The 24,397-nt window shown below is 37.6% G+C and overlaps 1 long non-coding RNA gene and 1 pseudogene across 1 annotated transcript; one reads left to right on the top strand and one right to left on the bottom strand.

The window, feature by feature from the left end:
* LOC119878693 overlaps positions 1-22,081 on the top strand; it is a 54,949-nt pseudogene extending 32,868 nt beyond the window's left edge.
* On the bottom strand, positions 18,447-20,006 carry LOC119878694. The gene is made up of 2 exons (XR_005387078.1): positions 19,402-20,006; positions 18,447-18,617 (listed from the first exon to the last, which is right to left on the bottom strand). It is a non-coding gene; the product is annotated as an uncharacterized LOC119878694 (long non-coding RNA).
* Positions 22,082-24,397: the final 2,316 nt, after the last annotated feature.

The following is a 24,397-nucleotide window of genomic DNA, read 5'->3' as shown; positions in this document are numbered from 1 at the left end:
ATCAGAGTGTGCTGGGGGCTTTGAATAGGATACTATCCTTGGAAGTATCTTGGAAGCAGCAAAGAAATGGCTAGGAAAGGAAGCAGGTCAGTTTATGAGGAGGCTTGGGTTTGGATCAGATTGAGTTTGAAGAGAATGAAATACCCAAATAGAAATGCCCATGCCGTAGTTGGAAATAAAGGACTGAAGCTCACATTATTCATTAAAAATCGAACTACTGCTTCTGGACCCAAGGGCATGAATGAGCATGTGAAGCATTGTGCCTGTTTTTGTCTTTTTATTCATGAAGGAATATGACCTCTTAATAACTAATCAGAAAGTAGCTGCCTCCCATTCCAGTTAGTACAACCAAGGCAAGTTTTTTTTAAAGATTTTATTTATTCACTCACAAGAGACACACACAGAGAGGCAGAGACAATGGAAGAGGGAGAAGCAGGCTCCCTATGGGGAGCCCAATATGGGACTCAATCCCAGGACCCTGGGATCACGACCTGAGCCAAAGGCAGATGTTCAACCGCTGAGCCACCCAGCCATCCCCCAAAGCAATATTTTTAGATCAAAATTCCAATATTATTCCAATAGAAGTCTTTCCTTAAATGTTAGTTTGCCAGCTTACAAACAGATTGATTCATCAGCCTTTTTTTTTTTAAATCTTAAAGTAACATTTTATTTGGTAATTTTATGCAACTAGCCAGTAGATAAAAAAGATTAATTAAAGAAAGATAGGAAAGTTTGAAGCAAAAAGAGAACAATGTTTATTTTTAAAGTAAGGTTCCCTCCAGTTGAAAGCTCCTACACCCTAAAACCATAAGGAACTATGGTTCCTTCCTATGATGAAGTCAGGGAAAGATGGGGTTTTTAATGTAAATTCACAAATGTGGTATCATTCTTAAATGTTAAATCTGTGCAGTCGTTGTTCCCAAGTCCTGGGGGATGGTGATATTGTCCAGACATGTGTCACTCAGTGGAGAATGGCTAATGCTGGCTGCTGAGTGACATCATATGATCACAACTGGGCATCACCACACATTCATTCTCTTCCCCCAGCCACCATGTTGTGAGGGTGGTGCCTAATTTTTTTTTTAATTGTCTTTGATCAAATTCGTGAAACACTGGTGTTTATTTCACCTTTCATGTGAGCCAGGGGTCTTGCTAGTTACTCTCCTGCTCTGTTACGTATCTGCAAATTGAGATCTCTCAGGCCATGAAAAGTGAAGTTACCCCCCAGCTTTGCAGTGACCAAGACTCTGTTCCACAGTGAGCAGAATCACATCCGAAACTCAAAGAATCACATCAGAAATTCCACAAGGCTTCCCAGGAGACCCCGCAGGCTCTGTCCTTGGCATGTTTTAGATTTCCCCGTCTGGAAGGGGATTCGCTGCAGAGACATTTTGAAACTTTAAAACCTTTGTTAAAGACTACTTTTGTGGCATTCAGTTCCTTAATAATCTTTCATGAGCTGATTAAACACACACACACACACACACACACACACACACAACCACCTTAATTGGTTAAAGAGTTCTTCTAAGTGGTAATTGGGAGTTATATGATTTTTCATTGCAGGAATTTGATGTACTTTACAGTCAATTACAGTTAATTAAATTCCTTTACCCTTACTCGGGTTTTGGGTATGGAGGTGCAGGTAGTGTGATCCTTATTTCATTGGTGGAAAAGCTGAGAAATAGTTCACTCTGGGCCACACAGAAGGCGAGGTGGCCGTGGGCCAGGCTGATGTTCAGGCTTCTATCTTTACTGCCTGTTGCCTAGTTATTCTGTTCCTCTGTCAAGAAACTCAGGACACAGAGGGCCTTCAGGCCTTGCTGTTGTGTCCTCCTATTTACTCTCTTGTTTGGTTTTCTTCATTTGAGTAAGAAACTAAATAAACAGGGAGCATTTCTAAACAAAGGAATTCAATGTTCATTTCTGGAAGGCACTATGAGAGTGTGCTCTTTGGCTAAGTTTATACTGAAAGAGATGGAGAAGATTGTGATAGAACAGTGTTATTTGTGTTCAGCAGAATCCTTAAAAAAATGGAAAAAATGGTCACTTTTTATATATTCAAATGAATGGCAGTAGTTAGAAAGCAAAGTTACTACCACCTTCCTGAGAAAGTCTTTAAGTTAATACATGTGGTGTTGCATTGATGTGGGTTAACTTTTAAAAAAATGTCTCCATGACAAAAGAGTTTTATCCTTTAAAAAAAAAAAACACTGTTAGAAATCATAAGATATTTTAAATTGCATCACCTAAAAAATTTCTACTTAGTAGAATTTGCACTTATGTTTTCTTAAATACTGCAAGGTAAGTCATGAACATACTTTAAGTACTTGGATTACTTGAGTTGTGTGTCACTTGTATATTTATATATTGCCCCCCAAAAAAATGATCCTTTGTTACAAAGGAGGTCATGAAAGTGACGGAGAGTCTCCTCATCTCCACAGAGGAATCTGTATTCCACAAATAAACTAATTGAGCTTTTTAGTTTTTGAGCTATAAGCTCTTTTTGCCCCTTGGGTATCATAAACAAGAGTGGAGAAAAGCAAAGATAACTGGATAAGAACGATAAAGTAATGCTACTGAATCATAACACTTCATAACACCATTGGCTGACATTATACAACCACATCAACTTACCTACTGGAAAATGACGATGTTAAAAATCTCAAGGGAGCTCCCTTAAGCTTTAACTCATTCATTCATTCATTCATTCATAAATGTACCTGTGAGCCCGCCCAGCTAGAATACAATTCTATGATATTACACATTGCTCATCTAGCTAGTCATAAGATATTTGATTGTAAAGAACTTTGCTATCAAACTTTTATGTGACTTCTGTTCAGTTTTATGTAATCTGAAAATGTAAAATGGGGGGAATTTGTTGCTCAGTGTATTGCCAGCAACACTATTGTTTGTTCCTCAAAGTATGCTTTCCCCCAAATTTACTTGAGAGGCTAAATAAATGGTAGAAAAGTAGCGTTGCCTAGTTCCCAGTTTGTATAATGCTTTAGGCTGCTTTACTTTTTATTGAAAAAACACATATTCAGGTCCTATTATAAAAGTTTGCACATTGAAGAATCTATAAATAGAAGAGTTAGGGAGTAAAAGGTACCAGATTTGGTATAAGTGATCTTTTCATTTTATATGCATATACTTGTACTGTACTCATTATTAGAAATTGCATATTTGTAGGAAAAATATTAAACTCTAGGTCCCATTGTGGTCCACTAGCCTTTGCTAGTCCCACTGGCAAAGGCTGTGGCTCCTTTCCCAGCTCCTGCTGTCTGGGGGTGTGTGGCTGGCTGTGGCCTTCTGATATTTCTGGGACATGCAGGGCATTGCAGAAGCACACGTTTCTCTTCTAGCCCTCCCTTATCTCTTTTCTGTATTTAAGTTATTTAAATCTTATAAAAATAATACATTAATATATACCCTAAAATTTAAGCCATGCAAAAGAATAACAGGGAAAGCCCCCTTCCAGATGTTTCTGTTTATATAAATATACATATGAAATTTTTATGTACGAAATGAAGTCAGACTACTTGTTATGTGACATTTTGCATTTTATATTTAATGTTTTCTTGGTGATCCTCCATATCTGCCTCAGTTCTTCTAATTACAACATTGTTTTGTACTATATGAATATATCAATAATTTATGTCACAGTTCCCTTACTGATAACATTTTGCCTTGTCTCCCAGATCAATTTTTATTATTACAACATTGTAAATATTTTTACATATTCTTTGGATATGTATCCTATTTCTGTAGGATAGCTACTTTGAAGTAGAATTGCTTGGGTCAAAGACTGTGTACATTTAAAATTTTGATAGTTCTAATGGGGAGGTGTTGTTCAATTGGTACAAAATTTTAGTTTCACAAGCTCTAGAGAGCTGCACAGCATAGTTAACAATATTGAATTGTACATTTAAAAAATGTAAGAGGGTATTTGATCTCATGGTAAGTGTAAGTATGACAAAAAGGGAAGAGACATAAGAAAACTTTTGGAGGCAATGGATGTTCCTGTTATCTTGATTGTGGTGATGGTTTCACAGATGTACGCATGTGTCCCAACTCGTTTTTTGCATATCAGTTCCACCTCAATCTATTTTAAACAAGAAACAATATATGCACAATGAAGTTAGAGAAGTATTACAATGAAATTTTAAAATTTAAAGAGAAATAATGAAAAGTAATAAACTGACCAAGCTTGGTTTGAATAAAAAAAAAATTTTGTAGCTACTTACACAAAGCAAATACTAGTTTACACTCAATTAGTAATATACCAATGATTTTTGACCTTGAACACAGTGAAATCAGCCAGGCTCCTAAAAACTAAACAAAGCAAAAATCTCAATGCTCAGGTAATATTCATGGAAGTTTTAAACCAATTGGTGTGAAGTGGGATCTAGGCAGATTGTCTTTAAAATCTTTCCAGGGTGTTAAAATTATTTGTTTAGAAATAAGGTTCATTGTTACAAATTCTCACTAATCTACAGTCTTTTTTTATTTTGGCCAATTCCAAATGGGGAGAGAATGTATCTTTTTTATATATATAAATTTATTTTTTATTGGTGTTCAATTTGCCAACATATAGAATAACACCCAGTGCTCATCCCATCATGTGCCCCCCTCAGTGCCCGCCACCCAGTCACCCTCACCCCCCGCCCACCTCCCCCTCCACCACCCCTAGTTCGTTTCTCAGAGTTAGGAGTCTCTCATGTTCTGTCTCCCTTTCTGATATTTCCCACTCATTTTTTTCTCCTTTCCCCTTTGCTCCCTTTCACTACTTTTTATATTCCCCAAATGAACGAGACCATATAATGTTTGTCCTTCTCCGATTGACTTATTTCACTCAGCATAATACCCTCCAGTTCCATCCACATCGAAGCAAATGTTGGGTATTTGTCGTTTCTAATTGCTGAGGAATATTCCATTGTATACATAGACCACATCTTTATCCATTCATCTTTCGATGGACACCGAGGCTCCTTCCACAGTTAGGCTATTGTGGACATTGCTGCTAGAAACATCGGGGTGCAGGTGTCCCGGCGTTTCACTGCATCTGTATCTTTGGGGTAAATCCCCAGCAGTGCAATTGCTGGGTCGTAGGGCAGGTCTATTTTTAACTCTTTGAGGAACCTCCACACAGTTTTCCAGAGTGGCTGCACCAGTTCACATTCCCACCAACAGTGTAAGAGGGTTCCCTTTTCTCTGCATCCTCTCCAACGTTTGTGGTTTCCTGCCTTGTTAATTTTCCCCATCCTCACTGGTGTGAGGTGGTATCTCATTGCGGTTTTGATTTGTATTTCCCTGATGGCAAGTGATGCAGAGCATTTTCTCATGTGCATGTTGGCCATGTCTATGTCTTCCTCTGTGAGATTTCTGTTCATGTCTTTTGCCCATTTCATGATTGGATTGTTTGTTTCTTTGGTGTTGAGTTTAATAAGTTCTTTATAGGTCTTGGAAACTAGCCCTTTATCTGATACGTCATTTGCAAATATCTTCTCCCATTCTGTAGGTTGTCTTTTAGTTTTGTTGACTGTATCCTTTGCTGTGCAAAAGCTTCTTATCTTGATGAAGTCCCAATAGTTCATTTTTGCTTTTGTTTCTCTTGCCTTCGTGGATGTATCTTGCAAGAAGTTACTGTGGCCGAGTTCAAAAAGGGTGTTGCCTGTGTTCTCCTCTAGGATTTTGATGGAATCTTGTCTCACATTTAGATCTTTCATCCATTTTGAGCTTATCTTTGTGTCTGGTGCAAGAGAGTGGTCTAGTTTCATTCTTCTGCATGTGGATGTCCAATTTTCCCGGCACCATTTATTGAAGAGACTGTCTTTCTTCCAATGGATAGTCTTTCCTCCTTTGTCGAATATTAGTTGACCATAAAGTTGAGGGTCCACTTCTGGGTTCTCTATTCTGTTCCATTGATCTATGTGTCTGTTTTTGTGCCAGTACCACACTGTCTTGATGACCACAGCTTTGTAGTACAACCTGAAATCTGGCATTGTGATGCCCCCAGATATGGTTTTCTTTTTTAAAATTCCCCTGGCTATTCAGGGTCTTTTCTGATTCCACACAAATCTTAAAATAATTTGTTCCAACTGAGAGAATGTATCTTGTGTGAATTTGCATATTCCTGATTAGTAGTGAAGTTGATAATATTTTCATGTGTCCAATAGCCATTGCATTGTATATCTTGCCTATTTTTCTGTGGTTGTGTTTTGAATCTTAATACAAATTAACCCTTTGTTATAGTATTTGTAAGTATTTTCTTTCAGTTTCTCATGTCTTTTTATCTACTCTTCTGTTTGAAAACTTTAAAATTGTACATTAGTAAATATATTGATTTTCCTTCATAGCTTATAAAATTTTGTGTATTAAGAGCTAAGAAGATTTTTCTGATGTCATTTCAAGAGAACAAAAATTTTTTATTTCCTCCTGGTAGGTTTATAGTTTTAAAAAAATGTTTAGAAGTTGCTTCTCTCTTGATGTTATTTTATGTATAGTGTGAGGCAGGGATCTAATTTTACTTTTTTTTTTCTTTGATGGAGATTCAGTTGTATCAACACAGATAATTGGCTTCTCCACTCTTTCCTCAAGTGATCTGAGATATTACCTATATCAAGTATTGTCATCTCATATGTGAGAGTTTCTTTCTGGATCCTTCTCTATTACATTGAGTTATTTGGATGCTCCCATGCCAGGTCCATGCTGTTTTAATTACTGCTACTTTGGTGTATTTAATACTTGATTGGCCAGAGAGTTTCTTAAATTCTTTAAAAACTACTTTTTGCATATTTTCCATTCCAGATCATTTTTAGAAAAGTTGAAAATCAAATAAAAAAAAAAAAACCCTCAAAAATGCTACCGGGGATTTGGCTGGTCTACATGAATTTATAAATTATTTTGGATAAATTGCAATTTTTTCAAGCTTTTATTTAAATTCCAGTTAGTTAACCACAGTGTAATATTAGCTTCAGGTGTACAACTTAGTGATTCAGCACTTAAATACAACACCCGGCGTCCATCACAACAAATGCTCTCCTTAATCCCCATCCCCTACTTAACACCTCCCTGCCTCCCCCCTCCCTTCTGGTAGCCATCAGTTTGTTCTTTCTAGTTAAGAGTCTGTTTCTTTTTCTTGGTTTTCCTTTCTTCCCACCCCCATGTTCATTTTTTTTAATTCTTAAATTCCACATATGAGTGAAATCCTATGGTATTTGTCTTTCTCTAACTGACCTATTTCAATTAGCATTATACTCGCTCTATCCATGCCATTTGCAATGGCAAGATTTCACTCTTTTGATGGCTGAGTAATATTCCATTGTATATATGCCACATCTTCTTTATCCATTCATCAGTCAATGGACATTTGGGCTTTTCCATAATTTGGCTATTGTTGATAATGCTGCTATAAATATTCCCTTTTTCCATTCCCTTTGAATTAGTATATTGTATCCTTTGGTTAATGCTGCTATTTCCTGTATTATAATTTTATCCATTCTGACTGGTGTGAGGTGATATCTCATTGTAGGTTTTAATTTGTATGTCCCTAATGATGAGTGATGTTGAAAATTTTTTAATGTGTGTCTGTTGGCCATCTGGATATCTTCTTTGGAGAAATGTCTGTTTATATCTTCTTTCCATTTTTTAATTGGGTTGTGTTTTGGGTGTTGAGTTTTATAAATTCTTTATAGATTTTGGATACCAACTCTTTGTCAACTCGTATGTCATTTGTAAAAATCTTTTCCCATCCCATAGGTTGCCTTTTAGTTTTATTGATTGTTTCCTTTGCTGTGTAGAAGCTTTTTATCTTGATGAAGTTCCAGTAGTTAATATTTGCATTTATTTTCCTTGCCTCAAGAGAAGCTGATGTCAAAGGTTAGGGCTGATGTCAAAGAGGTTGCTGCCTGTGTTCTCCTCTAGGATTTTAATGATTTCCTGTCTCACATTTAGGTCTTTAATCCATCTTGAATTTATTTCTGTGGATGGTGTAAGAAAAAGATCTACTTCAATCTTTAGCATGTCGCTGTCCAGTTTTTCCAACACTTTGTTGGAGAGACTATCTTTTTTCCATTAGATATTCTTTCTTGCATTGTCAAAGATTAATTGACCATATAGTTGTGGGCTTGCAAATTTTTAATATCATTCAGTTATCCTATTCAGGAACATGGTATGACCATTCATTTATTTTTAAATTTGTATGTATTTTAGTAAAACTTAATAGCTTCTTTTCCACATATTTTCAACATACTGTGAGATTTACTCCTTGATATTTTTGTATTATTTTGCTAATACTGGCATGGGAACATTTTTTCAAATTATGCATTGTGATTTGTATTCCTAGTGTATGGGGGAGTTACTCATTTTTAATGTGGCCCTTATATCCACTTTATTGAGCTATTTTATTAATTATCATAATTATTCAGTATAGTCTTCCAATCTTTTTAGAAAGGCAGTTATATTTGCTACAAATTTTTCCTCATTGCAGTGACTAGGACATTCCAGCAGATTATCTATTTCTGTAAATGTTCCATCTCTGTTTAAAAGGAATGTGTAGGGAATGCTTGCATTGTTCCTTACCCATTCCCAATAAAAATTCTCAGCAAGCTTGTAATACAACAGTTTGAGTCTAATTTCTTTTTTCCTCTGGAACAATATTTTCTCATTTTCTTTCCTGGAGTTCTATTGAGTCTCATCTCTTGAGTCTTAGGTTTATGAGTGCTGACTCATCAGTATAAAGCCAGTTTGCAAATAAACAGAAAGCAAAGCAATATATTTTACTATTTTGACTTACATGCTCATATGCCATTCACTCTGAGCATTGACTTTTTTACCATTTCTCATCCTGGGACATGAAGAGTATCTGTAAGCCACCTCTGTGCTGGGTGCCAGGCCCTCTGTCATCATTAATAAACAGTCACTGGCAGGCTTCACTTTTCTTGCTCTCTGAGTGGCATATTTGGAGGAAAAAATGCTGAAATCATTGAAAGTCAGTTGGATGGCTGTGTGATGGCTTGTATCTCCTCACCAGGTCTCACCCACTGCCCCTTGATTACAGACGGTGGGGAGCAAAAGAGGGGCCTCCACTCCCGATTGTGCCTCTGACTGCCTTCTTATCTCACTGTCACCACGTGGGACTCTACAGGAAGCTCCAAATGATGGCTCTGGGAGCATGTAGCCTATCAGAGTTTCGTCTACTTGTTTTATAGTATCCTTTTCTGAATCAAGTTACTTGAAGTCTTTATGACACAAATAAGTATCCTTGACCTCTTAATCCCAGTTACCTCCTCTCTGGATAGCTGTATGTAACCTGCATGGTCTCCATATGTTCCATCTGCCCCCTCCCTACAGGGGGCCCTTTAGCTGGAATGATCTTTTAAAAATGTACGCAACTCATGTGAGTCCTCCCACTCTCCTCCAAAACAATACCCTTGAATATTTCCTATTAATCTTGAATGAAGATTAAATCCTCAACCTGGGCCTATGGGTGCAGCAGATTCCTTTGCCCACTTAATTTTTTAGCTCATCTTGGATCATTTGCCACCCAGGCTCTGGGTCTCAGCCACACTGGCCTTCGTATAGGTCTTAAACAGGCCATGTTCTAATCCTCCTTAGGGCTTTACACATACTGTTTCCTCTGACTGGTGTGCCTTCATCATGTCCGACCATCCTTCACCAGGGAAGGCTCCTACTCTGTCCACACCTCAGTCCAGACATAGTTTCCTCAGGGAAACTTTTCCTGATGTCCTGGCCTAGAGTCCCCTGTTGCAAACATCCATAACCCTGTGCCACTTTTCTGTATAGCACTTCTTAAAGTTTTCATTTATTTGGATGGGCTTAACAATTAAGATCTTTCTTCTCCACTAAGCTTATGAGCTCCACGAGGCAAAAACTAGATCTGTTTTTGTCTACCAGGATGTCTCTAGTTCCTGGTATCAGAACATGGTAATAACTGCAAATTTGTTGAATGAAAGAATTAAAAAATGGTTGGATGGTTGGAGGCATCTGGCTCCCTGATTTAGTCTCAGATACATTCTTCATCTCAATTTCATAAGCATTTATTTCTCTTTTATCAGCAGTAAGAGGATTGGAGGTAGATATTACTCTATGTACCAGATAAGGTAATACTTTTTTTTTTTTCAAAGATGTTATTTAAAACACTGAGAAACATTGTTTAGAAGAGTGCCTATTGATCTTGTCTTTCCAAAAGAAATTTTGAGAAAAATGAAGGAAAAAGCAAAATCTATTCAACTTTCACATATTAGCAACATGATTGTGATAATGATAATGAACAAAGGCCTCCCAGTCTCAGAAAGGAATGTGAACTGCGAAGTATCTGAAGGCTGACAGAGCCTGGAAATGTCTGAGAAGACGCAGGGGCAGGATGACACTAGCAAAACAACTTGCATTAATTTAAGAAGTGGAAAAGCTTATTGGAAGCATTCTTCAAAACCCTTCAGAAACTAGTAAAATAATATTTTACTATGTTTTCTCCAGCTCTTAAAACTTCACAAATGCAAATACATGATAAAATGTGAAATAAGTATTGGCAACTAATTACATTCTCAGGGGAGATTTAATTGAAAAATAAGCATATTTGCACTGCTTCTTCTTAGTAAGATGTTTATGGCATCTGGTCAAAGTAGAACAAACATTTGAAAATCCTTTGACATAGCTGGTATTTAAGAATAGCAATTGGCTAACATTTGTGGCTCTGTATGCTGAATATTTTGGCTCCCATTCGCTGGTATTCATTCTGAAAGATTTATAATCCTTTGGGGAGTGTGGTCAGTGACAAGAGTAGAACTAAATCCTGAAATGTGGAAAAACTAACTTTCCCTAATATAAAACTGTTCTAAAAAAAACTCTCAAGTCTATGAATATGTTTCCAGATTTTCAGAAAAAAAGCTGCTGATTTACAGAGTTTTGTTTTCTATAAGGATCTAACTTCTCAATGATAAATGAAAATTTTCCATCCTTTGGCTTCAAAAGTGGCTTAGAGATCATTTAGAAAAATATAGTGTCTTACCTTTTGGGCATCTACCACAAGTACACAATTCCTTAAAATTGTTATGTCATTGGTTATGGTGCATATGATGAAATCAAGCACACAAGATAGAAATAATCTAGAAGAGAAAAATTAAGAGACCTCGAAATGAAATAGGAAAGAATGACTGTGCTGAATGTGTAAGTAGGAAAGTGCTACCAAAGAAAATACAATGCAAGTATAGCAGTCAAGAAAGTCTTCTATCACACACCACTGAGAACGCCAGGAACAGCATGCTCTGCTTCGGAGTTTGGTGTGTGTGGTGTGGACTCTGTTGGCTTGACTGAGGCATGACATGCTGTTTGATACCTTCTTGCTTTCAAGTCATGCTTGAGTCTGAAGGCACTGCCTAAAGAACTCTATCTGAAGCTCCTGGTTTTGCATTTTTAAACTTTTCATGTGGGAGCCCACCCAGCTCTCCTCCTCCAGGTACACCAGGGGAATTTTTGGGCTCCCTTTTAACCCAATTAAATTCAACAAAAGAATTGTTAAATAATTGTTTCTCTCGCTTTCTCTTTTTTTTTATATATTATTGATTAGCATTTAGATCTTCTTTATGAGTTTATGAAATATCTGCCTTCTGTTTTAAAAAGAAAGGCATCAAAAGTGCTAATGTGTGTTTGAAGAGGTCCTGTACCCCAAAACAAGGGAGATTATAAAATTGAATGTAATAAGGATTTACTATTTTATGTTTCAAAATGAACTGTAGGACGATTGGTGGTGGTAAAAATTTCTCTTGATATAAACAAAAAGGCATTAAAAGCTATGGAAGAAAAACTCCTTATTTTCAATGTAAATAGTAAGTGAAGGCTTTTGCCATTCTCAACTTCATCTTGAATATAGAGGACAGCCTGGATTACTCAGGAAGAAAATTAATATGAAAGCAGACTGACAATGGTTTCAGCACAGGATAGTGGTTTGTAATATTTTTAGAGATGTGGAGGGGCTTTTATGGACGCATTAAGAGGAAAGGCTGAAGTCTAAACCTTTCTATCTTTTTGATGCTTGCCCTCTTATAATCCCCATTTCAGCTTCTTATTTTAAAAGTACACATCATGTTGTATTCACAAAAGGATTTGTGTGTGTGTGAGATATGAAGGAGGGGTTGGGCTGCTTGGATATAATTTCCACTTTTGTGTAAATGTATATATTGTATCTATGAACAGTATCTGTAATATAGCCAATATAAAAGTCATAATCAGCAAATGAGAATAAACATATTTTGTAGGTGTCTTTCTTCAAAAGGAAAGAGATTTATTTGAGGCCATTCATACTGTGTTTTGAGGTAGAGACCGAAGGCCATCTTTCATGAGCACCTTTTACAAAAATAGTTTATCCTTTAGCTCCATTAGAAACATTGCTCTTGTGTCTTATGAACTATTTCGGTTTGCTTATACTGGAACTCTTATTTTACCATCCCGTCTTAATGGAGGAGAGAAGTAATATGTACTATGTTGCATCCATCAGAAGATTTTTTAAAGCATTAATGATGGGTGGACATTGCTTAAGAATTCCTGCAATGAATTCTGATTATAATTTCCTGGTGCATCTGTTTCACTGATCAATCATTACATTCTTTTAAATTCTCCCAGATTGTTTTACCTTAAAGGAGCCATTCCCCACTACCTTTTACAGCTGGTGATTAGCCAAGCAGACATTGATCACATGATTCTCAACACCTGGGACAGCATTTTGCATGCGATACTGAAGGCTACCTTTTTGTCCTTTATCCATACACGGAGTCATCTCCAGTTCCTAATGGGCTCGCCACCTCCTTCCCAACCCCATGGCCCCTCTCCCACTTAATCCTGGTCTCAGCATGGATTGTTGTTACTGCTTCCCACATGGTTTCCCTTTCCTCAGGTTTTTCCCTGTTCCAGACTGTTCTACATACATCTGTGAGAATAATTCCAGACACGGGTTGGATTGCACAGTATGCTGTTCAAGAACTCCAGGGACGGCCTCCTGTTACCTCTGCATAAAACTTACATTCCTCAGTGGATTTCTCAAGGCTTGCCCCTCGACTCTATTTAATGTACTATACCACCTAATGCTCTAGCTGTTTAAAGCAGACAGACCACCTTAAATGTTGACTCTCTAATTGGAATAATGTTTTATGATACTCTGTAAAGCTTTTTTTGTGCTTCAACTCTACATGATTCATTTAACAAATTATAACCCACTCGGAGAACTTAAAAAAAATTTAACATGCATGTATGGGGAGACACATTTCCCAGTTCATGGATTCATAACCATTAAGGAAATTTCTATAGAAGCGTGATCTTATTTAACCTTTCCATGGCCTTGCGTTTCGTAGGGAGGAAATCAGACCAGCTACAGTGATTGCATTGCGTTCAATGAAAGATTTCAAACTTGGCGCAAGAGACCTGCCAGTTGGCAATCAGAGATGTTGGAGGCCTTGAAGTTTTGATAAATTTACTGGATACTGATGAAGTCAAATGTAAGGTGAGTGGCTTACCTCACGTGGGTGATGAGCCTGTTCATACCTCTTTGTGCTTCTCTTTTTACTGATACATCTCTGCTACCTCTGCCTAGTTCTTGTCTTTGCCTGCTCATCTCACTGATAGCTTGTTCCTTTTGTTCGCTGCTCTTCTCTTCTTGGCTGTGCTTTATCTTCTGGTTCATTTCCAGAACCTTTCTATGTGCTTCTTAAATGATGAATGTTTGTCCTGCATAATTGAAGGAAAATAAGGAGGCTATGTGGTAACACCTGGGAACAGAAGGCATTTCCTTTAAAAAACTTCATGAGGGAAGGATTTGAGGTAGACTTGGAATTTTTAAAACTCTAGGACTGGTTATGTATTAAGCACTTATTTTCACCTCTAAACTCCTATTTTCTCATTTAGATTGGTTCATTAAAAATCCTAAAGGAAATCAGTCATAATCCTCAAATCAGACGTAATATTGTTGGACCTTGGGGGCTTACCAGTTATGGTTAATATACTTGATTCTCCACATAAGGAGTCTGAAATGCCTGGCAGCTGAGACAATCGCAAATGTTTGCCAAGTTTAGAAGAGGCCCGAAGGGCAGTGAGACACCATGGAGGCATTACCAAACTGGTGAGTACCTCTGCCATTGTCATCAGCACACCACCTGCCACCAAGATGTCCCCCTCTCTGCTGTCCTTCTCTGGCCACTCCTGGATAGTTAAATAACCATAGGTGTGTTCCAGGAACCTTCTTTGGTATAACGTCCTCAAAAACTGTTTTTTGTGTATTCACAATTAGCAACTGGCCAGAAAACAGGTCTGATCTTATTTTTCAAAGATATATACATCTAAATAAGAGATGTAATTTACACCTACCACATTGGTAGGGAGATGTTTATGTGTGTGTGTAGTTGTCGGGAAGTGTAGTCCATGCTCTCTGCTCTGGTGAGCTCACCATGAGGACTGCCTCCCAAGGAGACTGTCAGAGCAACAGACATTTATTCATCTCATTGTTACTTATGATAGTGACAACTGAAAACTATGTTTACCATATGAGATCGGTAAATAATATGAAGTGTATCTCGAGGGAAACATGCATCATCAGCTATCAGTATATAATATTATATAAAATTATGACAGGATCAAAACCTGATTGACACATATGGACTCCAATTTTCAAAGACTACCTAACAAGTATATAACAAGTTTCTATAAAAACATGTGAAATAATACACACAATTGTACGCAGGTGTTTCCTCTGAAATAACTACCAATTTTTTCTTCATATTTTTCCACATTTGCCAATTTATTGTGTATTATTTTTATAATTTAAAAATGATTATATCAATAACTGTCACTGAAAGAAATAAGTGAACATTCTGTTCAACACTCATGTCAAGAAAACGTAGGGCATTAAGAAATGCATTTTCATCCACCTTCCAAAGGATCTTGTGTTCCTCCTATAGCATTTACATACTGGACAGTCTCCACTTCTATAGTTTGAGCTCCTTGAGATAAGAGATGTGTCTTACTTATCTTACTGTCATCTACAGCACTTAGCCCAGTACCCTACACATATGAAAGGTTAATAAATATACATTGAATCAATATGCATTTAATAGGAATGCATACACAGTGAAATGTGTTTAGAAATTTACTGAGAGATTCTGTGTACGGATCTTCCTTGATTTACAATGGAGTTATATGTCCAGATAAACCCATTGTAAGTTGAAAATACCGTAAGTTGAAATGCATTTAAGTTGAAATGCATTTAATACAGCTAACATACTGAATATCACAGATTAGCCTTGCCTACCTTAAACATGCTCAAAATACTTAGCCTCTAGTTGGGCAAAATTATCTAACACAAAGCCTATTTTAATAAAGCATTGATATCTCTTGTAATTTACTGAATCTGTACAGAAAGTGAAAACACAATGGCTACAGATTGGGAACAAAATGGTTGTAACCATATCAGTTGCTTACCCTTGTGATGTTGTGGCTGACAGAGCTGAGGCTTGCTGCCACTGCCCAGCATCACAAGAATGTAACATACATATTACTAGCTCAGATAAAATTCCAAATAGGATTTCTACTGAATGCATATCACTTTCACACCATAGTAAAGTTGAAAAATAAGTTGAACCATCATAAATTGGGGACCGTCTGATGTCACTTGTAATCTGTAGATCACAATAGAGTGTAATTATTTGCTTCAAAAATAAGATAGATTTATGGCTGCATAGATGGATAAATAGATGGTTAGCTATGAGATAAAACAAATGTGATAATGTTAATTATAGAATCTAGGGAATGTATACATTTTTTGCTGTATAATCACTGTACAACTCTTTCAGCCATTGTGTATGTTTGAAAATTTTTCATAATAAAATGTTGGGGAAAGGTAATTATTAGTATGATTATCAGTGTTCTGCTTAAGTAATGAAGTAATACATTAGGCTGATGTGGCTGTCTACTGGAATTATGAATAATGTATAGAATAAATGAGTAATGTAACTTAAAACTATAAATTTTAGTAAATTTCTTTTATGAGAGTCTTATATATCACATTCGGGGACTTAGAATTTGGTACCTGAATTGCAATTACTTGGTCAAGATAATGCTACACATTTTAATATAATCTTACATGATAGCTAAGTTAGGAATGGGAAAGAAGAGTAATAGATCAACCATTAATAGACTTGTAATTACTAGGTTGAGAACACATCTGAGAAAGATCAGGATTGGTAATCCATTTTTGGTTTGCTAACAATATGAGGGTAGATGACATACAGATAAGAGTCCCTCACTAAAATGGGAAGAGAGGGAGATCACTCAGTACAGAGATGGAACAGTGGGCTTGTCATGACATCAGAGCAAGGGAATGGAGGTTAAAAGAAGAGCAGGCAGGAGGCCATTGACCACAGTGGGGTTTGGGCACTTAGATGGAGATAGATCTCGAAAGAGGCACACCTGGTAGAAACCTGGGCAGAAGTTAAGAATTCTGAGCAAGCAGAAAGAATGCATCCATGCAGGGAAGGATTGTAAGAACCCGGGCTGCAGATATAGTATACAAATCTTGTTAATATAAATGTAACAGCCATATTAATATTAATACAATCTTGGTGAGATTAAATTTCTTGTAGGAAGGAAATGTAAAGGCTCCCAGATCTGGAGGAAGGTATATTTTGAAGGGTTCTGTTTCTTTGCTTTCACTGACTATTTCTGTGTAGTATGAAAATTAATTCGTAGAAGTATTCTTATTTTTGATGGAAGTTAGCTTGGTAGCAGCCCTGTAACTGTTGTGGGAAATGTTGTTTTATTTTAAAGATTCCCACATACATTGTATTTATCTGTTTTTGTAGGTCGCTTTACTGGACTGTGCACAGAGTTCAGCAAAACCAGCTCAATCAAGTCTGTATGATGCCAGAGACGTGGAAGTAGCTCGCTGTGGGGCACTGGCATTATGGAGCTGTAGTAAGAGTAATGCAAATAAAGAAGCCATTCGTCAAGCCGGCGGCATTCCTTTGTTGGCTCACTTACTGAAGACTTCTCATGAAAACATGCTAATTCCAGTGGTGGGGACATTGCAAGAATGTGCATCAGAGGTACTCAAGCCAGCTCTGCTTCCCTTGTTTTCATTTGCATTAACTTTTTTTTAGTTGAATAATAATTTTTAAGATTATTGTGACTGCTAAGGATTTTTTTTGAGAAGTCAGCAGTTCTTTAGAGAAGATGAAACTAATAGAACATTAATTAAATGGTTACCTGTGTGATGTATTTTTTAAAATGTTGACTAAATTCTCTTATACAGTTGTGTTAATCTTGGACTTTAGTGTTTTTTAAGAAAGTTTGTTTGGCATACTTATTAGTAAATGTAAATAGATATTTATATTCATGCATTACACATGTAAATATTTAAATTTAAGGGATCCCTGGATGGCTCAGCGGTTTAGCACCTGCCTTTGGCCCAGGGTGTGATCCTGGAATCCTGGGATCAAGTCCCATGTGAGGCTCCCTGCATGGAGCCTATTTTTCCTTCTGCCAGTGTCTCTGACTCTCTTTCTCTGTGTCTCTCATGAATAAATAAATAAAATCTTTAAAAAAATATTTAAATTTGTATTCTTAGGAAAACTACCGAGCTGCAATCAAAGCAGAAAGGATAATTGAAAATCTAGTCAAGAACCTAAATAGTGAGAATGAACAACTACAGGAACAGTGTGCCATGGCCATCTACCAGGTATGGTGGACTCCCCAGCAAAGTTGTGGTGTTCTTCATATAGTTAAGGTGGCATTTCTAAATATGAAGTTTCATTCTCTGGGGCTATGACTCAGGAATCTGCATTTTTAGCAAGAATCCCCAGGGATTTTTCTGCACACACAGGTCTGCATCACTGTGCTAATGATAGATGCCTGTGTATGTGAGAGAGAAGCCTGCTCCAACATATCTTGATTATGTACATTTCTAGAAGGTACTTATATATCTTTGTCTCCTAAAACAAGTTACTTAGTGTAAAATAGCTAAATATATGCATGGTGCCTTTATATTGCTTTTCAAGTACCCTGTTCAAACATACTGATCTTGGGAAATTTATCTTCTGCCAAGACAGATGGATGATGAATGAGTGTGTGCTTGTGTATGTGTGTGTATTCCTGTTGTATCTTTTTATTATTTTAATCTTCATTAGCTTTTTGTGAGTTATGCATTTCATAGTACATCAGAAAAGGGAAGAAAAGGTAGCCTTGACAAATTAGTAGATGGCTGCTTACTGGCCATTCCAGCTTCTACCTATCAGAGAAATCAGAGCTGATTTCCTAGAGGAATACATTTTAAAATGTGCACAGTGACAGTATGCCAAAATGACAGAGTTAGAGAAAGGGGTTCATGTCAGTAGAGAATTGTATTAGTTTGCAAGGGCTGCCATAACAAAATACCATACACTGGGTGTCTTAAATAACAGAAATTTATTTCCTTATAGTTCTGGAGGTTACAAGTTTGAGATCAAGGTGTTGATAGCATTGCTTCCTTCTGGAGACTCTCTCCTTGGCTTGTAGATGGTCATCTTCATGTTCACATGTCTCCACATGTTCCTTCCTCTGTGTCCTAATATTTTCTTCTAAGGATACCAATCATATTGGGTTAGAGCCCACTTCAGTGACCTTTTTTAACCTTAATTACCTCTTTAAAGATTTTATCTTCAAATATGGTTACATTCTGAGGTACAGGGGTTAGGACTTTGACATATATCAGTTTTAAGGAAACACAACTCATAACAAGGATATATAGCCTTGACTGGCATACATGCCTCATATGAGTAATTATGAAGGATTGGTTAGAAATAGTGATTAAGTTTTTAGAAGTTGCAATGTAAAAAACTGAAAATCATAAATAGAAGATAAAATGGCAGGTGCCTTGTGTGCATTTACTGTGAGGATTTCTTCTAGTGGCCCTCACAGATGATGCATGACATGCATCTGTATCATGTGGCCTCACAACCAACTGTATGCCTAGGATGATAACATATATATGCACCAAATTTAGCATCTTTTTTCTCTCAAACCTGGGAATCATGATAAGCTGGGAACATCTATGCAGTACATATTTACTTCAAAAGATGACATGAACATGGATAAACATAATACTTATCTCAAAGGATGACACAAACTTCTGGACAAATATATCTGAATATAATGCCATTTGCTGTTGATATAACTAACTGTTCAGAGCATAGGAACTCTATTAGGGAAATGCTCATCTCTTAGATTTGGGGGCAGAAGCATTGAAGATCAGGCTAAAGCTTTATCACTCAGCTATCTTTTCTATACTTTCCCGAGACTGGGGATTGCATGACTGCAGAAATTCTCTGTCCATGCATGTGGTATTCTAGATTTCTTACCAACCTCTCTTTCTGTCTTCATGGAAGCCCACACTACCTCAGAACAGCTTGGAAGAATTTCCAAGCATGTAGAAAGTTCTAGACATTGCCAAAATCCTGTAAGGGAAGAGAGACACTGTCAGATAACTGCCAATATAAAGGAGAATTATATTTTACTTGGAGGCCCCTTCAGAAAATGATACTCTCTGAAAAGAAGTTTTGTAGCCACCAGAATGTCAGCCTCTTTAGCAATCACTGGAAGCTTGATATGCCGTCATCACTGACAGCCTCTGATTTGACTTTTTGTGTAGTGTGCTGAGGATAAGGAAACCCGTGACCTGGTTAGACTGCATGGAGGACTTAAACCCCTGGCCAGTCTGCTCAATAACACTGACAATAAAGAACGGTTGGCTGCTGTCACTGGGGCAATATGGAAATGTTCCATCAGCAAAGAGAATGCGACCAAGTAAGAGAAGCCTTTCAATATTCTATAATAAAAACATGGCCATTGAGGAATAGCTGTATTCTTAACTCACTGAAACTACATTGTGTATAGTGAGTCCTTCAACTAACATCTTCTCTTATTAATATGTAAATTTTTAAAAAGATTTTATTTATTAGAGAGAGAGAGAGAGCATGAGTAAGGTGAGGGAAAGAGGAAGAGGAGAAGTAGACTCTCCACTGAGTGGGGAGTCCAACATGGGGTTTGATCCCAGGATGCTAAGATTATGACCCTGAGGCAAAGGCTGGCACTTAACCAACTGAGCTATCCAGGTGCCCCAATATATAAATGTTTCTAAATAAAAGTATGGATGCCTAAAATTTATGGCCATTAAACTACATTCCCATAATGTTATTTTAATAAAGAATCGGTCCTAATATAACTCCTATAGTTTTTATACATGTACCTTCTAGACCAATTTGGCAGAATCAAGGTATTTTTAGAAATGAAAGACTTCTACTTCCCATCCCACCACCTGGCAATGGTTTTCTGTGCCTCACTAAAGGACTTGCTGACATAGTCTGTGTGTTGGGTTCTTTTTTTGGGGGGCAGCTGTTTAAATTATAAGTATCTCTGATTTCTTGTAGAGAAAGGGTTGATGTGATGGTGAGGGGTTGAATTTCCCACTGAATCTTTAGAGATGGAAGTGGTTCCATTCTTTTTCCTTTTTTAAAGATAATTGAGTCAGCTGGATGCCAGTTAACCAGTTAAAGAGTAGTCATTTTCAAATTATTTCATTGAATTTTAAAATACTTGTAAACTGATTTATTTTAATCTTCAAATTTATCTCTTCATATACTTTTAGAGTTCTTATGCCCTATGATGGATATTCTGAGGCAACCCTTCTTTGTATCAATGTGATTATTTTTTTTTAAGATTATATATTTACCTGAGAGAGAGAGAGAGAGAGAGAAAGTATGCATGTGTGGGGAGAGGGTGAGAGGGAGAGAGAGAATCTCAAGCAGACTCCCCACTGAGCATGGAGCCCAACTTGGGGGCTTGATCTCTGAGTGTTGAGATCATGACCTGCACTGAAATCGAGAGTCAGATGCTCAATCAGCTGAGCCACCCAAGTGCCCCTCAGTGTGATGATTTAACAAGAAATTCACATCTTACTTAACAGAAGATAGATTTATTTTTGCTTTGTTCATGTAAAATAGTCTCTGTGACATGGGAAAAACACTTGTAGAATAGTAGAACTGCTGACACTGTCATTTGGAAGAAGTTGTAGTTGTCTTAGAGACTGTATAGTATAGTGATTAAAGGTGCAGATGGCTAGATATGGATGCCAGCATCGCTGTGTACCAAGCTTCAAATGAGCTTTCTGAGAATGGGGATTGTGGTCATACTTGCATCATAGGGTTTTTGTAAGGACTGAGTGAGCATATGGTTGGCATTTGGCAATTTTGTGCTATTAATATTATCAGCTGATTTTATACCAAAAGTAATATCGTTCCTCTCTTTCCCTCGCCCTATCTCTTTTTCTTGTGATGAACTTAGGTTTCGAGAATACGAGGCCATTGAAACTTTGGTGGGACTTTTAACTGACCAGCCTGAAGAAGTACTTGTGAATGTGGTTGGTGCATTGGGAGAATGTTGTCAGGAATATGAAAACCGTGTCCTTGTCCGGAAATGTGGTGGCCTTCAACCACTCGTAAACCTCCTTGTTGGAATAAACCAAACTCTTCTTGTCAATGTCACAAAAGCAGTTGGTGCTTGTGCAGTAGAACCTGAAAGTATGATGTAAGTAGCTTCACAACTGAAAGATTTTATTTGAGAGTGTTAGGGGAAATGCTCAGGTCATAATAGAATAGTGTCATCACTTAGAATTGGCGTGCATAAATGGTGAAAAAGTAAAATGGATTTACTTATAAATAACCACAAGATTATCAGTCATGAGTTACAGAGCCACATTGTTCCTTTGGATGAGCTGGAGGGCTGAGGCTGGGCATATTGGGAGGACTTAACATTCCCAGTAATTAATATCCCACCTGGAAACCTTCATATAATCAACAAAATTTTTCTCTGCTTCCTAAGGAAGAATTATCCATCTATCTAACTGAGACCCTAGGTAGTTCTAGGTAGCATTCTCACAATATCCTTGTTTCTCAATTCAATTCAGCAAACATATTTTAAGCACCTAACAAGTTAGCTGTGAACTAACAAGGGAAAGAGACAAAGAATTTTAAGCTGTGATCTTGTTCCTTAAGCAAATTTTTGTCTAATTAGGAAGAAAAGACTTAAATGTTGTACAACGTAAGAAAAATAGCAAGATTATATAGAGATTATATATACATACATAAATATATTTAAAAATATAGGGATCCCTGGGTGGCGCAGCGGTTTGGCGCCTGCCTTTGGCCCAGGGCGCGATCCTGGAGACCCGGGATCGAATCCCATATCAGGCTCCCGATGCATGGAGCCTGCTTCTCCCTCTGCCTCTCTCTCTCTCTCTCTCTCTCTGTGACTATCATAAGTAATAAAAAAAAAAATTAAAAAAAATAAATAATAAATAAAAATAAAATATAAACATATTTGTGTATAAATTAAATGTAAATATATTTACATGAAATAGATTGTGTGTGTGTGTGTGTGTGTGTGTGTGTGTGTGTGCGCGCGCGCAGAAAGGCAAGAATCCATATGGGCCAAATATTGTATGAGGGTTATCCGGAGAACCAGAACCAACAGGATGAGAAAGGTGGGAGGAGTAGGGGGATAGATTTAAGGAATTGGTTCAGGTGATTGCGGAGGCTTGGCAAGACCCAAGGCTGCAGGCTGGAGACTCAGGAAAGAGTGGCATTTTGAGGTCAAAAGCAGTTTGCTGGCAGAATTCCTTCTTGCTCAGAGGAAGTCAGCCTTTTTTTCTACTAAGGCCTTCTGATTGGATGAGGCCCACTAAGTCATGGAGGATTATCTGCTATACTCAAAGTCCACCAATTTAAGTATCAATCTCATCCCAGAAAACACCTTCACAGAAATATGCAAAACAATGTTTGAGCAGGGGCGCCTGGGTGGCGCAGTTAGTTGAGCACTTGACTCTTGATCTCAGCTCAGGTCATGATCTCAGGGTTGTGAGATCAAGTCCCACATCAGGCTCTATGTTGAGTATGGGTCCTGCTTGAGATTCTCCCTCTTGCTCTGGTCCCCCTGCTGGCATGTATGCTCTCTCTCTCTCTCTCTCTCTCTCTCTCTCTCAAAAAAAAATTTTTTTTGATCAAGTATCTGGGCATCCCTTAACCCAGCTAAGTTGACACATCAACATTAACCATCACATATCCACCCCTTGTCAACTTGGTACCCACTCATGCATCTCCTTAAACCATACTTAATCTCCATAGAAAGATAATAACAAGGCCATATTCCTGCCTACCACTATACAACTATCCAGTGTACCACTGAAAATGCACTTAGCCCTTTTCTTAGAAGAGGAAGCAAAGTTCTTGGATGATGTTTATTCTTTTCCTTGATATTCTATAAATACACTGATGTAAAGTTCATCATACTTAAAAAATAGAAAGTTAATGTCTCATTTACATGATAAGAGGATAAGAGGGAAGAAAAGAAACACACACACACATAATCCATAACAAAATAAGGAGTATTTGTGACAATCACAGTACTTATTCTGTAACTGGCCATGTGGTCATAGCTTGTATTTACAACTACCTTCTTTCATGACCCATTCCATATTCCCTTTGCTTTCAGCAAGCACTTTAGCTGGTTGTGGTTCTTTACCTGGTGGGGTAACCCAAACCTTCATTCCTGAAGGTCTGGGCCATTAGTATTCCTGCCTAGAGTGGGTTGTTATAGTTTTTCCATCTACCTTAATCACAGGGCATGGTAATACTTAAGAGATGCCCTGAGGGATCTCCTGTTTTCCAGATATAGTCTTCTTTACCTCCATTGTGGAGTAGCAGTCCCTTGATAATTGGGATCAGTCACCCCAGCCAACACAGTAACTCCCTCCATTGCTTATTGATTTAGAGGCACGGGGCCAGAGTGCCTGGGAGGCAGGTTTAACTTTCAATTCAGTGTAACCACTGTTGTGTCTCCTAGTGGAAGCATTCCTCCCTGTGGGACAAAGACCTCCAAACCAGCAAAGTATAAGGTCACAGGAACAGGAAGCAAAAAATTTGCTAGTGGATCAGTCACTAGGGGTAATAGTGAGTCATTTCCATTCCCTGATTCCTAGACCCATGAATCCTGGCTATGTATGAAAGAACACCAAGTTATTTGGCAATTGGTTAGCTCTATTGGCCTATCCTATATAATCCCAGAGATCTGACAACCTTCCTTCATTTCATCTCTTTTTCTGTCCACTTCAGTCCAGGAGAGCAGTGTTTATTAAGATGGTTGATTGGATCCATGAGTCACACCTATAATCTTTTAATCATATGACTCTCCTATGTATCTCCCATATCATTTCATTCTGATTCACTACTCCTTCATTCAGCTCTTCAGTATGTATGACCAGGCACCCAGGGCTGCTGTGTAAGGATATATCCTGCACAACTCTAGG

This window comes from Canis lupus, unplaced genomic scaffold (assembly GCF_011100685.1).
Source record: "Canis lupus familiaris isolate Mischka breed German Shepherd unplaced genomic scaffold, alternate assembly UU_Cfam_GSD_1.0 chrUn_S1830H2027, whole genome shotgun sequence".
NCBI lineage: Eukaryota > Metazoa > Chordata > Mammalia > Carnivora > Canidae > Canis > Canis lupus.
The sequence above is the reverse complement of the archived record's forward strand: the minus strand, read 5'-3'. Positions and strand labels throughout refer to the sequence as shown.